Source organism: Vicugna pacos, chromosome 2 (assembly GCF_048564905.1).
Source record: "Vicugna pacos chromosome 2, VicPac4, whole genome shotgun sequence".
NCBI classification, from domain to species: Eukaryota; Metazoa; Chordata; class Mammalia; order Artiodactyla; family Camelidae; genus Vicugna; species Vicugna pacos.
This window is the reverse complement of record NC_132988.1, coordinates 116,647,462-116,663,833: the sequence shown is the minus strand read 5'-3', so window position 1 is coordinate 116,663,833 and position 16,372 is coordinate 116,647,462. Positions and strand designations below refer to the sequence as shown.

Below are 16,372 nucleotides of genomic sequence, written 5' to 3'. Positions count from 1 at the left end.
GGGTATAGTTTTATAGTGCTGTTCAAGTCTTCAGTTTACTTTTAAACTTCTGTAGAGTTATTCTACTCATTACTGAAAGTGAATACTGAAGTTTCCAACTATTATTGCTCAACTGTCTAGTTCTTCCTTCAGTTATATCAGTTTTGCTTCATGTGTCTTGGAGCTCTGTTGTTAGATAAGTATTTATTTGTTATAATTTCTCGATGGATTGACTCCTTTACTTTCAACCTATTTGTGTCTTTGACTCTAAAGTAGGTTTCCAGGGGGCAGCAGGTAGTTGGATCATACTTTTTTATCCATTCTACCAATATCTGCCTTTTAATTGGAGAGTTTAATCCATTTCTATTTAATACAATTACTGACAATGCAGGACTTACTGCTATCATTTTGATATTTGTTTTCTACATTTCTTGTATCTTTTTTATTCCTTAATTCTTCCATTACTATCTTCTTTTGGTCAAAGAGGCTTTTCTAGTGTACCATAATCAATTCCCTGATCATTTCTTTTCCAAAATATTTTTCAGTTATTTTCTTAGTGGTTGCCCTGGGTATCATAATTCACACCCTAATTTGTAACAGTCGTTTAGATTAATACCAATTTAACTTCAAATACAGAAAAACTTTGTTCATATGTATCTCAGTTCACCTCCTTTTATGCTGTTATTGCCACAAATTATGTTTTTAAATACTGTGTCTATTAACAAAGATTTATAATATCTTTACACACTTACCTTTCAGTACAGATACAATAAAAAAGAGTTACAAACAAAAACGCACTCATACTGTCCTCTGTGTTTAGCTGTGTAGTTACCTTTACTGGTGTTCTTTATTTCTTCATGTGGGTTTGAGTTACTGTCTAGTGTTCTTTCATTTCACCCTTTAGCGTTTCCTGCAGGGTAAGTCTGCTAGCAACAAACTCTCAATTTTTGCTTATCTGGGAATGTCTCAATTTCTCATCAGTTTCTTAAGGATAGTTTTGCTGGATACAGAATATTTGTCAAGAGTATTCTTTCAGTCACTCTGGATATGTCACCTCACTGCCTCTGGCCTCTGTCTGACAGGAAATCAGCTGTTAATATAACTGAGGCCTCCTGCCTATGATGATTCACTTTTCTTTTTTCAAGATTCTCTTCATCTTTGACAGTTGGATTAATCTAGGTGTGACTTTCTTTGAGTTTACCCTATTTGGCATTTGTTTAGCTTCTTGTAGGTATAGAGCAACATTTTTAAATCAAAATTGGTATGTTTTTGGCCATATCTTCAAATACTCTTTCTGCCGTTTTCCTCTGTCCTTTCTTTTTTTTTTTTACATTTTTTATTGATTCATAATCATTTTACAGTGTTGTGTCAAATTCCAGTGTTCAGCACAATTTTTCAGTCATTCATGGACATATACACACTCATTGTCACATTTTTTTCTCTGTGATTTATCATAACATTTTGTGTATATTTCCCTGTGCTATACAGTATAATCTTGTTTATCTATTCTACAATTTTGAAATCCCAGTCTATCCCTTCCCACCCTCTACCCCCCCCCCCCCCGGTAACCACAAGTCTGTATTCTCTGTCCATGAGTCTATTTCTGTCCTGTATTTATGCTTTGTTTTTGTTTGTTTTTGTTTTTTAGATTCCACATATGAGTGATCTCATATGGTATTTTTCTTTCTCTTTCTGGCTTACTTCACTTAGAATGACATTCTCTAGGATCATCCATGTTGCTGCAAATGGCATTATGTTGTCGGTTTTTATGGCTGAGTAGTATTCCATTGTATAAATATACCACATCTTCTTTATCCAGTCACCTGTTGATGGACATTTAGGCTGTTTCCATGTTTTGGCTATTGTAAATAGTGCTGCTATGAACATTGGGGTGCAGGTGTCATCCTGAAGTAGATTTCCTTCTGGGTACAAGCCCAGGAGTGGGATTCCTGGGTCATATGGTAAGTCTATTCCTAGTCTTTTGAGGAATCTCCACACTGTTTTCCATAGTGGCTGCACCAAACTGCATTCCCACCAGCAGTGTAGGAGGGTTCCCCTTTCTCCACAGCCTCTCCAGCATTTGTCATTTTTGGATTTTTGAATGACGGTCAATCTGACTGGTGTGAGGTGATACCTCACTGTAGTTTTGATTTGCATTTCTCTGATAGTGATACTGAACATTTTTTCATGTGCTTTTTGATCATTTGTATGTCTTCCTTGGAGAGTTGCTTGTTTAGGTCTTCTGCCCATTTTTGGATTGGGTTGTTTATTTTTTCCTTATTGAGTCGTATGAGCTGCTTATATATTTTGGAGATCAAGCCTTTGTCGGTTTCACTTGCAAAAATTTTCTCCCATTCCGTAGGTTTTCTTCTTGTTTTATTTCTGGTTTCCTTTGCTCTGCAGAAGCTTGTAAGTTTCATTAGGTCCCATTTGTTTATTCTTGCTTTTATTTCTGTCCTTTCCTTCAGAGGCCCCTGTTACATTCATGTGCTGATACATTTGATGACACCCCACAGGTCTCTGAGGCTTTGTTCATTTTTCTTCATTCTTTTCTCTTTCTCTTCCTCAGACTGGATAATTTTAATTGACCTGTCTTCAAGTTCACTGTTCTTAATCCACCCAGTTAAATCTGACATTGAGCCTCTTTAGTTAATTTCTCATTTTAGTTATTATACTTTTCAACTCCAGAATTTGTATTTGGTTCCTTTTTATAATTTTTATCCCTTTATCAATATTCTACTTGGTGAGACATGGTTCTCATATTTCCCTTTGGTTCTTTAGGTGTGGCTTTCTACAGCTCTTTGAACATATTTTAAATACTTGATTTAAAGTCTTTACCCAGAAAGACCAACCTCTTAGCTTCCTCAGGGACAGTTTGTATTGATTGCTTTTCTTTCCCATGCAGCAACTATACATTATTGTTTCTTTGTAATCCTTGCAGTATTTGGTTGAAAACTGAATACTGAATATTATATTGTGTCAACTTGGGAAATCAGATTCTTCTCCCTTCTCAGGGTTTGCTGCTGTTGCTATCTGTTGTAGCTGTTGGTTTGTCTCATGAGTTTTCTAAATTAATTCTGTAAAGTCTGTATTCTTTGTCATGTGTGTCCACTAATGTCCCAGTCCCATTAGCTTAGTGGTTGGCTAACAATCAGAAGGAGATTTACTTACACTCTTGGGCAGAAAAACCCTCACTATCTTTGCAGGGGGCTCTGTGAGTACATGGGAACACACTCTTTAACATTCAGCCATGAAGTTGACAACACTGCCTTAGCCTTCACTTCCTGCTGGTACAGACCTTCAAGGTCAGCCAAAGGTGAGATCTTTAAGGCCTTCTCATGCCCTTTCTTGTGCATGTTCATGACTAGAAATGCATGCGGTATTCTAGATTCCCAGGAATATTTACAAACTGTTCAAAGCCCTTATTATCCAAAGCATCTCATTCTCCAGCCTTCCCACTCAAGATTTCTGGTGAGTCCATTATTCACTCCAACTGTTATCAACTGCCCCATGCAGCAATGACTAAAACATTTTCCCGTAAATAATTTTTACCGACACCCAGAACTTGTGCAAGTTCCAAGTCAGGTGAAATAAAGATGAGACTTTCCAGCCAGTTTTTGTCCTCTGGGGAGCCAACAGACAGGTCAGATAATGATGCTTCTTTGTGAATGAGGTCTGGACTGTTCCCTCTTGTACTGGGAACATAAGATGTTGCTATCAAGGTTATTGCTGAGGTAGGAAGTGGGAAATGGGTTTAAGGTAAATTAAAATATCACAGAGTTTGCTATTCTTACTAAGATTTAGCTGTTTTTCTTGAGTAAGTGCTCCTTGTGTTTCTACAAGCCTTTGGTTAATTTCCAGAGTTCCAAAAAGTTCATTCTGACAGTTTTGGCCAGTTTTTTCAATATTTCAAAGTTCCTTACTCTGCCACTTTCACTAATGTCCCATTGATGTTTGTTTTAAACATGACTGAGTATGCATTTGAATTTTACAATTTGTTCCCTTAGAATTATCCTGAGCTATGTTTCCAATGTGTGTTCTCCAAAACTCTCCATGGGGAGACAGCTGGTGCTATATTCTTTGGTGAAATAAGTTTGGGATCTGCATGCTAAAGTTCAACATATTTCCTTACCATAGTGTTACCAAGTCCAAGCTTGTACTACCAGCTGCATGACTGGCCAGTAATTCAACAGACAAGCTGCTGGGGCAAGGAATAGCAACTTTATCCGGAAAGCCAGCAAACTGGTAAGATGGTGGACTAGTGTCCCAAAGAACCATCTTAACTCAGAATAAAATTCAGGCTTCTTTTATGTTAAGGGAAAGGGGAAGCAGGAGGATTCTCAATTAATTGTCCAGTTGTGCAGCAAGCAATATGAACTTGGACGTGGAAACAATAGGATTTTTCCAAATGCACAATATGTTCTCCTAAAGATGCTGCACAACTTCAAGAGAGAAATACAACATAAAACAAAATAGTTGCAGGTAACTTGCAGGCCAGGAACAGTGCTTGATACTTCTATTTATTATCTCATTTGATTCATGCCATCATGTAATATTATTCTCACTTCATAGGAAAGGAAACTGAGGCATAGAAAGTTGATAATTGTAATTGCCAGAGTTGGGAATTTAATCAAAGCAATTTCCAGCCTTTGCCCTAAGTCAATACACCATACTGCAGGATTTCCCTAACTTAATTTGGCCACAGAAACATTTGTTCAGAGAAACTTGGAGAACTAATGTGCCTCAGAATACATTCTGGAAAATGCTGAGCTAAAGCACACTCCATAACTGAGAGACTGATCTGTGCTTTTCTTGACACTTCTGCTGTCATAAATCATGCCACAACCCTTGCTACAAACATTAAATATTGATTGAAGATGGAATGTGGAGTCCTCCAGCCTACAGATTACCAATACACAGAAGCTTCTGAATTTTAGTGTCTCCTTGAGGGTAGGCATTAAAAGTTAACTTAACAAAACCAAAACCAAAAATGTCTACCCTGAAGCAGGGTTTAACAATATAATGTTATTTTTATAACATTGTAAAAGAACTATGTGAACTGAGTCCACCTTAAAGATTTGTTTTCTTCAGTTTTTTGCACAAGTTATTTTTTCCAATGAAGAAGGTAATTTGTTCTCAGCATAGGAAAATTTGTAAAGAAAACAGAAATATGTAAAGGAACAGAAAATAAAAACCTTAATTCCTTCCACTCAGAAGTAATTTCTGTCTTCATAGCTCTTTCTGGCATTTTGAGTATCTTATTTTCTTTTCATCCTTGGAATCTTGCCATAAATTTTTATTACTGCAATTATTTTTTCATACCATTGCAAGTTTTTATAAACATCTTTTTTTTTTTGCATGCCTTCAAAATATTCCATTCCAGGGAAGTAGCATAACTTACTGAATCTTTCCACTCATGTCAACTATTTAGTTTGTTACCCATCTTTCACTATTTTAAATAATGCTGTGAAAAAACAGCTCTGGAAGATACACAAAATGCTAGTGTCCATCATTTATACAGAGGCTGATCCAGACAGAAGGTACACAGTGAAATAAACATACAGCAGTGTCAACTGACAGGCTACAGTCTCCAGCCACAGTGAAGTGAAGAAAGGATAAATACAACACAGTGAGAGATTTGTGGAAATGAATCCACAAATTCAGCAAAGAAAATTGTAACTAAAATATGAAACATCCAATATAACCACAAGGATTTAAAAACAGAGTTGGAGGGGCAGCTGTTACTGGAAAGCATGGTCTTGTAGAGAGAAATAGGCATGCAAAAGTTCAACAAATCAGGTGACAGGTGAGGAGTGTTCTAGAGCTAAGGAACCAGAATAGACGCTATCCATCCTTTTGCTATTTAAATACTTGATGAATAAACATTGTTCTAATGATTATATCTATATGTAGTAGACTTGGGGATAATTCTAGTCCTTCATTGCTTGAAATAGTAGTGGTGCCCGCGTCCACCCACTGATCATGAGCTGTGTGTCAGTGTCTGGGCAAGGGCTATACGTACTTCATCTCAGTTAAGCCCAGCACAAAGCACATACAATTATATGCAATTGACTAAGGCAGAAAATGAGGCTCAAAAGTTGAGTAACTTACCCTACATCTTTCAGCAACTAGCGACTGAACCAGAGCTGAAAACACATCTCAGCCCAGAGCCTGTTACCTGCCACAGGACCAAGTGGCACCTCTGTGCAAACTCCACAAGCAGAAATGAAAACACCTCAAAAAGCATTTGAAGCCAACAGAATACAGATTTCCAAATATACTTTGAAAGGGAAATACTAATTGAAGCTGAATTTTAGCCATCTCAGTTGACAAAATGTTAGAGCCTTAAAACTATTCATACATGGTTTTGACTTTGGAAAATCCAGTCCAAGAAAATGATCTGAAAGGCAGAGAAAGGAACATGCACTAGGATGTTCCTCACAGTATTACTTATAATAGGAGATAAAATGAAAATAATAGAAACAAAGGAAAATAAAGTAAGTTCATTTCATGTAATATTTTGAAATCACTACAAATTTTATGTAAAAATTGTTATCATTACATGAAAAATACAAACAAATCAGAGTAAGTAGTGGAAAGGTTGAGTGCAAAATTGCACTGTATAATGAATACATTTAAAAAGTACTTACGCAGAGAAGAAAAAAATCACCCCAGGAAATAGAGTAAAAATTAACATTGGTTTCCAATTAAAGTCAGGACTACAGCAGTGATTTCTGAACTCTTTCCATTTTTTTAAATTCCTGTATTAGTTTTATGAAAGAAAAAAATTAATAGGGATTCCAAACAAATAAATGCCAAAAGATCAGGACAGACAACACACATGTATTCATTCATTCACGTATTAAGGCTGCTACTTACCTTCCCAGCAGGCACTGAGGCTGGGAATAAAGGGGTGAGTCAGAAAGACAGAAATCCCTGCCTTGCTGTAGTTTAATTTCAATGAAGATGCAAACAACAGTTAAGATAAATAAGTAAACCATATAGTAGCTAGATGGTGGTAAGCACAATATGAAAAGTCAAAAGGGATGGAAAGTTGAAAGAAAAAAAGCAGAGACTCACTGATAAAAGACATTTCAGAAAAGACCTAAAGGAAGCTAGAAAGCCGGTCATGCAGCTATCTGGGGAGAGAGCATTTGAGGGAGTGGAAGCAGCAAGTACAAAAGTCCTGAGGTCATGTGGAGTGAACAGACAGCAGCTCAAGAAATAGCAAGAAAGTAAATGTGGCAGGAGCGGAGAGTAAGTGCAATGGTCCCGAGGCAAGCATGAACCTGGGATATTCAAGGGCCAGCAGGAGAGTGATAGGAGAGTAGAAGATGGTGTCTGAGAGGTAACGGGGGTCTGATCAGGAAAGGCCTTAGAGAATCTGAGCCTCTGACTTTTTCACTGACCACAGTGGGGAGCCACAGAGATAAGTTACCTGAGTCACAGTTTAATGGGCTGACCCCGGCTGCCCTGCTGAGACCTGGCTGTAGGGCAAACAGTCTGAGGCTGCTGCAATGATTCAGAGAAGATGCCTGGGCCAGGTAGGAGCAGGGGGACGGGTGCAGGAGGGTTTGTTGCACCCAAGTGAGGGATGAGATGGGGAAAAGGAATAGAAATGTCAAGGATGACACCAAATTTTGATCTAAGCATCTGGAAGAATAGAGTACCCATAATCTGTAGCTGGGAGCTGTTGAGGGGGGAAAATTCAATTTTTGACACATAGAGAACAAAAAATGTGTAAAAATATGCTAGCCCACTAAGCAATAACAATCCCAATGTAAATAATGAGATTAAATATTTGCCTTTTTAATTAGCTAAGATGTAAAACACTCTAACTTTCTTTGCTTGCTAGGATGTGGTAAGCCAAGCACTGGAATACATTTTCTGAAAAGTAATTTGGGGATAAAAATCAAGACTCTAAGCAATGCTCATAAATTTCACCTTGTTAAGCTCCCTTCAAGTAATCTGTTCTAGGAAAATTGCAGAAAGTACAGACGAAGATTTATGTATGCAGTCTCCACGTTCTTATTTCTGTAAATAAAAAGCTAGAAAGAACCCAAATGTCCAACAGTGGAGATACGGTTGAAATATTATTGCGCACCCACCCACACAATGAAATACTGTGCAGCCACTAAATATTTGTACGAATTGTTTAAAACACAGTTTTAAAAGAAAATGGCAATATAAAATGTAATACAGTGTAATATGGTGTTAAAAAATGAATACTGAAAAAAAGTTTGGCAAGGAATCACTAAAGCATAACAGTTGTCTCTGGGCGACGAGAATATTTTTTCCTTCTCATTGCAGGTTTTCAACATTTTAATTTTAACTTGATGAGGAAAACCAACTGTATTTTTAATGAAGATGATTATTCTGCTCACAGGTAGCGATATAAAATGAAAGACCCTAAAACCTGTGCTAACACCAATCCCATTTTTTTAAATTTAAGTATAGCCAGTTACAATGTGTCAACTTCTGGTGTACAGCATAATGCCCCAGTCACACATATATATATACATATATTTGTTTTCGCATTTTTTCATTAAAGGTTATTAGAAGATATTGAATATAGTTCCCTGTGCTATACAGAAGAAATCTGTGTTTTAATCTCTTTTTATATACCAATCCCATTATAATGCTCCCTGCTTCGTGCTGGCTCTCAAAGGCAGAGAGAGCTGGGTCATCTGGGAGAAGTGGGCGGGCAGGGAGATTTGGAGGGGACTGAGGCCAGTCAGCGAAATTCTGGCCAGCTTGACTTGAGAAGCTGGGAGATGGAGGACTGCTCCCCAGATCTTCAATATCCTCCCCACTTATGACAGAAGGCACCCCGGATGATATTTAAGACAGAGTGGACAAAAGCTACCAGGAGGTGCCAAATGGAATCTGGAGCTTGGGGAGATTCAGACCTAGGGCCAGGACCTCCAGAATTCCAGACTCTCAGAATTTCCTACTAGACGGCTTGTGGGAAAGGCAAGCCCTACTAATGTCATTAACTCCATTGTCATGTGGCCTTGCACTTTACGTGGTTTAATTTTAGCCCCCACTTTTCACATCAGGGCAGATATTTTGTTGGTTTTTTTTTAGGCTGTGGCAGATACTATAGTTCGTCTACACTAATGCCATTCTATCTTCTCCATGGCAAGTTCTTGTTTTCTTTGGCCAGTCCAGGGGAGTGAACCCATGTTGATCCAGGACAAAAACAGCATCCCAGTAATTTCTGGCCAATGATTGGTGGAGGATGCGGACATGTGACCTAGTTACAACCAATAAGCTGTGAGAGGAATTCTGTAAGTAACTTCCAGGAAGTACAGTTGACCCTTGAACAAAAGGGGTTTGAACTGCATGGATCCACTTACACATGGATTTTTTTTTCAATAAATACACATTACAATACTGAAAGATCCTCGGTTGGTTGATTCTACGATGCAGAACTAAGGACATGGAGGGCCAACTGTAAAGTTATAAGGTTTTTTTTTTGTCTTTTATTTTTTATTGGTATGTAGTTGATTGACAACATTAGTTTCAGGTGTACTGCAACTCAGCTATACATATACATACATATTCTTTTCTTATTAGATTCTTTTCCATTATGTTATTATAAGCAGTTGAATACAGTTCCCTGTGCTCTACAGCAGGTCCCTGTTGTTTATCTGTTTCATATACAGTAGTGTGCATATGTTAATCCCAAATCCCTAATTTATCCCTCCCCTGCCCTTTCCCCTTTGGTAACCACAGTTTGTTTTCTATGTCTGTGAGTCTGTTTTTCACACAGGGATTTTTGACTGGACGGGGTCAGTGCCCCTGACCCCCACGTTGTTCAAGGGTCAACTGTACTGTCCTCCCTGATAAGAGAGGTAAGAGAAGAAAAAGCCCTCTTTGCTCCTTCACTCCCTTCCCTCTTTGGACAGTGTCACGTGGGGAGATACTGAAGTTGTGGCAGCCATCCTGAGACCCTGAGATGAGCGTGAGGTGGGGGAAAAACAAATGGGAAAAGGGTGGAGCAGCAGGACAGGAAGAACCTGGGTCTTCAAAGACAGTGTTGCATCCCCACCTATTCCTGGTCCATTCCCGTCTGTACTTCTGGTTAATCACACAAGCAATGTCTTCACAGTTCAAGTTACTATTTGTTGAGTTTTCCATTACCTGAAGCCAAAGCATCCTACTGGATACCGACAAAGATTCTCTCCTTGGCCAAGCTCTATTCAGCCTTCTCTGAAATTTTCATCTATGAAAAGTTAAGTTTTCATGTTCATCTCTGCACTGTCCAATTTTAGCAAAAATCCTCTCAGCTGGCTTAGCTAGAATCCCCCATCCTCCATATCAGATCACCCTCAGTATCCAACTGGGTTCCTCGTCCTCCACCATCCTCCAGGTAATGTCTGATCACCTTGGCCTGCCTTCAGCAAGAATCCTGTTAGTTCAGTTTATCCAGAATTCCCCCTTAATCCTGATGTTCCTCCAGGTAACTTTCCATCCCCTGACCCCACCTGCTCCTTGGCTTTAAATTCCCACTTGCCCATGCTGTATTCAGAGTGTAATCCAAGCTGTCTCCTCCCCTGCAAGACCCCCATTGCAGTGGCCCCTACACCTATTAAGATGCCCCTCCTGGAATAAAGTCTTCCTTACCATGCTTTAGCAAGTGCTGTTGAGTAATTTTTTTTCTTTAACAATACAATATCCTGACATAGAGTCTGTCTCAAAGTAGGCTTGGAACTGCTACAACGATGAGGGTCCTCCAGGGCCCTAAGACACCCTGACGTTAGAAAGGGAACCCAATTTCCTGCCCTCCCGGCAGCATCTTTGCTAAGGATTACATGGAACTCGGGTCGTTGTACAAAACTGCCAGATGTCTTAGACAAGGAAACAGGTAAGAGACGATCACTTAGCCTTGGGTGGAAGGAGATAAGAGGTCTCAGAAAGAGGGCTGGGAGGTGCACCCAGAGGACGTCTGAACAACGGGTTAACCAGGGAGAGGTTTCATCTCCAGCGCCTGCTCTGGTCACGGGAGAGAAGCTGCTGGGGGTGTCTCGGCGAGGACTCTGAAGCTGATCTGGGCTCGGTGGGTGTGGTGCCATTAGTTAGGGCCCTCGCAGTTGATTAGTTTAACTGGCACACAGCAACATAATATGGGGACTCCTGTGTATTCTGCCATGCTGTGTTCTAGCTGCTGAGTGTACAGAGAGAAACGCGGCAGACAAAGTCCACACAAGTGGAGCTGATAGCCCAGGGATACAGCTCAGAAGGGCGGGAGTCCTCCAGTAAGACAGAGCCACTCATCTTGCGGGCATCACTGCAGATGGTGAGACCTGTGCAAGGAAGCACCCCTTTCTCTCTCCTTGCCTTTCTTCCCCCAGTGCCCTAGCCCTTTCATAACAATTCAAAGGAGAAGACAAAAACCACTGTGCAGTAAAATTTTACAATGAAGGAATACAGATTCCCCTTCTGACCCACACCCTGTTACAGAAAAGGTCCAAATGCCCTGTGATATCAATATCTCTTCCCATGATTGTTGCCACTGTAACCGTGGTAAAGATTTACACAGGCAGTTTATCATCATTATCATCTTGTAACTTGTAATTACCATGCACAGGGTTCATCAACTTAAAATTCAACATCTTTTTAGTACATTTTCCCACAGCATTAGCTGCTAAGATACAAAATGCAGATTATGTCAGTCGAGATCAGCCTTGTGAATATGCAGTATTTACTAGTGTGGTGTAAACCCCGACAGTCATTTGGTTGCTTTTTATTTTTTCTCTTTTTAATGCAAGTACCTGACTTTAGGTTTGATGGCTGAGGCATCCACTTCAAAGGCGGCTATCTCAAACAAACATACTGCCAGCCACAAGGCTAAAGAGCTGGGCTGCCGCCCTTGACTGGGGCTCCTTTGTTCTAGAGATCTTGGTTGATCCTGATAACGGACTATTTGGGCCACATGCTTCATTTTCTTTCTCTTCCCATACTTTAAATCCCCACTTTTATGTTTTAAACTCACCAACACAGAATGAGCCCGCAAATCCCTAGGCCCCGTCCTCAACTTCAGTGGAAGCGGACCCCCAGGCCCAGGTGCACTCTCTCTCCCTCCACCTGTGACCCCGCTGCGGGGCCCCCGTGCGCTGTGACTTCCAGCTCTTGTCAGTAATAAATAAGCATTATTCACTACAAAAATAATTTCAGTAGTGCACTAGAACTGAACTTGGTTATCATTCAATTTATCCAATGATAATCTTAAAAGGAAGAGAAAATAAAATTAGATACAAGGGTTAATCAGTGAAATGAATTAAAAGCCTATTCAGATACATTTTTAATCAAAAACAGAATGGAAAAAAATGGGTAAATGTACAAAAAGGCAACTTTCATAGAGAACATATAAATAATGAATAAAGACCTGAAAAAAAGGGTTCATCTTTCTCAGGAATTGATATCACAAACATTAATGAAATCCTCAAGTTTCATGTCAAATCCATTTAATTAAGAAAACAGACTTATCAATGCTAACACTTTTGGGGAGACGTTCTGGTAGAACTGTTATACTTAAGCTGTGCTGGTGGCAACAAAACTTAAGAAAAATGTTTTGGAATGCCCGTGTCTTACAAGTTACAAAGATATTCACACTCTTTATTTCAATAATCACACTGTTGAAATTTATACTAAATAAATAACTCAACAGTGCACAGTTGATTTTAACATCGCAAAATGTTCATACAAATTCCCCTCGGAGTCCTGAGTTGACTCCCGAAATGAACGTGGGTTGGGCTGAGACTCCAAGGAGCCCAGTGAAATGACAGATGGAAAACGGAAAGAGGCGAGCAGAAATTTCAGCAACTTTGCAGTGTGCTCAACAGCACAGAGTTTGGAATTCAAGTTAAGCCCAGGAAGAGTAAGTCCCGAGTCCCAGAAGCAGAGGCTGCCCCTAGAACGAAAAGCAAAACCAAAAGATACCCTGCCGAAGCCCAAAATCAAGACTCCGCAGATCAAAATTAATAGCCAGTAATTTATTTTCTTGGTGGAATAAAACTCATACTCTTCAGAGGAAGAAAGCAACCAAGTGGAAATCCTAGAACTGAAAAACACAATACCGGAAAGTAAAAGTTAATTGGATAAAGTGATGTAATATTCATAAACATTCCAAAATAATGCTAGATAACATTTATTGTGCCGGGAATGAATTAGTGCTGTACATGTGCCATCTTTTACAATGCACCATCTACAACGTCTAGCATATAAAGAAAATTACTAGACATGTGAAGAAACAAGAGAATGTTTCCCACGGTCTAGAAAACAACATCCATAGAAACAGACACACATTAAGATGTTGAAATTAGCAGAATTTTTACTAAATAGTGTATAGAAAAAATGAATATAGTGAATATACAAGCATATGAAGAATTTCAAGAGAGATATGGAAAACCTAAAAAAGCAAATGAAGATCCTAGAACTGAAAAGTATAGTTTGTTGAATTTTTAATTCATTTACTAGAAAGAGCAGACTGGACAATGCAGAAGAGTCTGGGAACCTGAAAACAGACCAACAGAAAAATACTCAGAAGCAAAATGAGAAAATTTATTTAATATACACAGAGAAAAAAAATGAAACAGACTCTCCACTAATCTGTGGAAGGCTGTCAAGTGGTCTGACATACATGCTACTGAAGTGCCATAAAAGAGAGAAGGGAGGGGAATATTGGTCCCAAGTTTTCCAAATTTTACTTAAAACAATCCACAATCCAACAAATTCTGTGTACCCTAAGCAAATAAGTACAAAGAAAATTACATCTTGACACATAAGACACAACTATAAAAGTCAAAGACAATACTCAAAGCAACCAGAGAAAAAAGACACATTAAAAACAGAAGAACAATTATTTGAATGATGGCTGACTCATCAGAAACAGCAGAGTCAAGAAGATAACGGAATGATATCCTTAAAGTGCCAAAAAAAGGTCAACTTAGGATTTGTATCCAATGAAAATACCTTTCAGAAATGAAGGTGAAGTAGAGATACTTCAGTTCAATAAAGGCTGAAATGATTTGTTACCAGCAGAACTGCATTACCAAAGGGGTAAATGCAATTTTTCAGGGAAAAAAAAGTGATATAAGATAAAATTTTGAATCTACAGTAAGTACATTGGAAATCATATGCATGTAGGTAAATATAACATATTTTTTCTTCAAAATAATTGATACTTAAAGGAAAAATAATAACCATGTACTATGAGTTTTATATCATACATAGAAATAAAACTATATGACAAAAAAGGACAAAAATAAGGGAATGAAATTACACTGTTGTACAATTCTACCATTATACCTGAAGTGGTAATTCAAAGTAGACTGTGATAAGTTAAGAATACATATTATAATTCCTATGGCAACTTTTAAAAAATATAAACAGGTTTAGCTAAAAAGCCAATAGTCAAGATAAAATGGAATATTAAAAAAATACCAGATTTACAAAAATTCAAAAAAGAAAAAAGAAGCAAGAACAGAGGAAACAAACAAACAAATAGCAAAGTGGTAGAATTAAACCCAGATACATCACAAATTATATTAAACATAAATGAACTGAATATTGCAACTAAAAGGCAGAGGTTTTCAGACAAAGTAAAAAAAAAAGGAAGATTCAACTATATGCTGTTTAAACTACTGATTAAAACCAAAGACAGAGAAAATTGAAAGTGAAAAGAACAGAAAAAGATTTACCATGCACACAGTAAGCAAGAAAAAGCTGCCGTGACTATATTCATAGCAGCCACGTTGAATTCAAGACTAGCAGTACTTCCAGAGATAAAGATGGTTTCATAATGATAAAAGTGTCAGTTCATCAAGAAGACAAAAGCATCCTAAATGTGCACATGACCATTAACATATTTCAAAATACATACACATGGACAAAACTAAGAAGAATAGAAAGATTCACAATCAAACATACAGACATTAACACTCCTCTTTCAGTAACCAATTCAATTTTTCTTATAGCAGCAAAACTCATTAAGGATACAGGGGATTTGAACACCCCTACCTGGCCTTACTAGAACACTACACCAATCACAAAAGGATACGTATTCCTTCCAAGAGGATATGGCAGGTTGACCACTTGCCAAGATGTAAGTCTCAGTAAATTACAAAAGATGGAAAATAAACAGAACTGGATGTGGAAGCCTGAGATGAATGGCAGAGGTGGGTCTTTGAACCCCTGCTCAGATTTCTCAGTGTCTTGGTACTGAAATGGTAGGCATGAGACACAGGAGGATAGGACAGGAATGGAAGGACTACAGGTAAGAGGGTAGGTGCCAAGTGAAAAGAAAACAAGGGGGACTCCAAAGTGTTGGCCTTCACCACTGGAAGAATGTTATTACTATGGGAGGACGGGAAGGATCACGTCTGGAGATGGGGCAGGGGAACAGGAGTTCAACTGGGAGGCACGAAGAGTAAGATTCCCACCAAATACCCATGTAAAACTTTTGGGCTGGCAAGTGAAAATTTAAGTCTTCAGGGCATCGGTTGTGCCTAGGAAAAAAAAAATGAGGGCGCTGTCAGCATATAATATACTAGTGGTATTTTAACTAGCTCTTATTTCCAACTCATCTCAAACCAACATCACATCTGAGACCCTGTGCCCTACAGGCCTCCACCAGAAATCTGTCAAAATCTAACACAAATGTTCCCGTTATTTACAAACAGATAAACACATCCAGAGAGTTGGGGAGTAGGGACATCTTCCCCAAAAGCAACGCAGAAGCATGAGCCAAGACACAAACCAAACTGGCAATCTGCCTACCGAGGCCTGATTCTTGGGTCTTACTTGCTGGCTAAGAGAGAAAAAGAATCATCAGTTGTAAGCCTTGCTTCTCCCCCTGTCCTTCACGCCACAGAAATTAGAGGGACTGGCAAACAGAAGCTCGGAAAGATTTACAACCTCAGTCTAAGACCAAGAGACCTCAGCAAGATGAGGAACACTTGCTATTTTCTGGAAGAAATAAAATCCCAAAGCAAATCACTCTCAAATGCATCTCCAAAGCAAGCAGAGACCTGGTTAAGGCGTGAAAGGCGTGTTCTACTCAGCTCCCTCTGATGCTCCAGGGAGACTGACGGAGTGTAAACTCTGGAGAGGAGGGTTCGGAACCTGCTGGAACTTGTTAAATACGACATGCAGCGACTTCTTGACTCTGTTTAAAAAGCATGCTTAAAATTAATTACATTTCAAATGGCATTTATAAATATCTTATACCACTTAAGTGAATGGCAGAAAATTCTGCTGTGCTAGGATTTTGTGGAATTTGATAAACCATCTTGCCTGTAACTGGGAGCTCACCGGCACTATTCACAGGGTAAAGGGGTTCGATTGTTCAAATATCAGTAGATACATTTGTGTTTACATGTATATCTAT

At 38.8% G+C, this 16,372-nt stretch overlaps 1 protein-coding gene across 5 annotated transcripts in view; it reads right to left on the bottom strand.

Moving 5' to 3' along the window:
• The window catches only part of STK32B (serine/threonine kinase 32B), a 310,710-nt gene that overhangs the window by 274,284 nt on the left and 20,054 nt on the right, over positions 1-16,372 (bottom strand). For 2 of the 5 annotated variants that reach the window (XM_072946373.1, XM_072946376.1), the window contains exon 2: positions 16,014-16,150. The exons of the other annotated variants lie outside the window; for them this stretch is intronic. The gene's annotated coding sequence lies outside the window, so the exon portion shown is untranslated. The remainder of the gene's footprint in view (positions 1-16,013; positions 16,151-16,372) is intronic. 5 annotated transcript variants of the gene reach the window in all.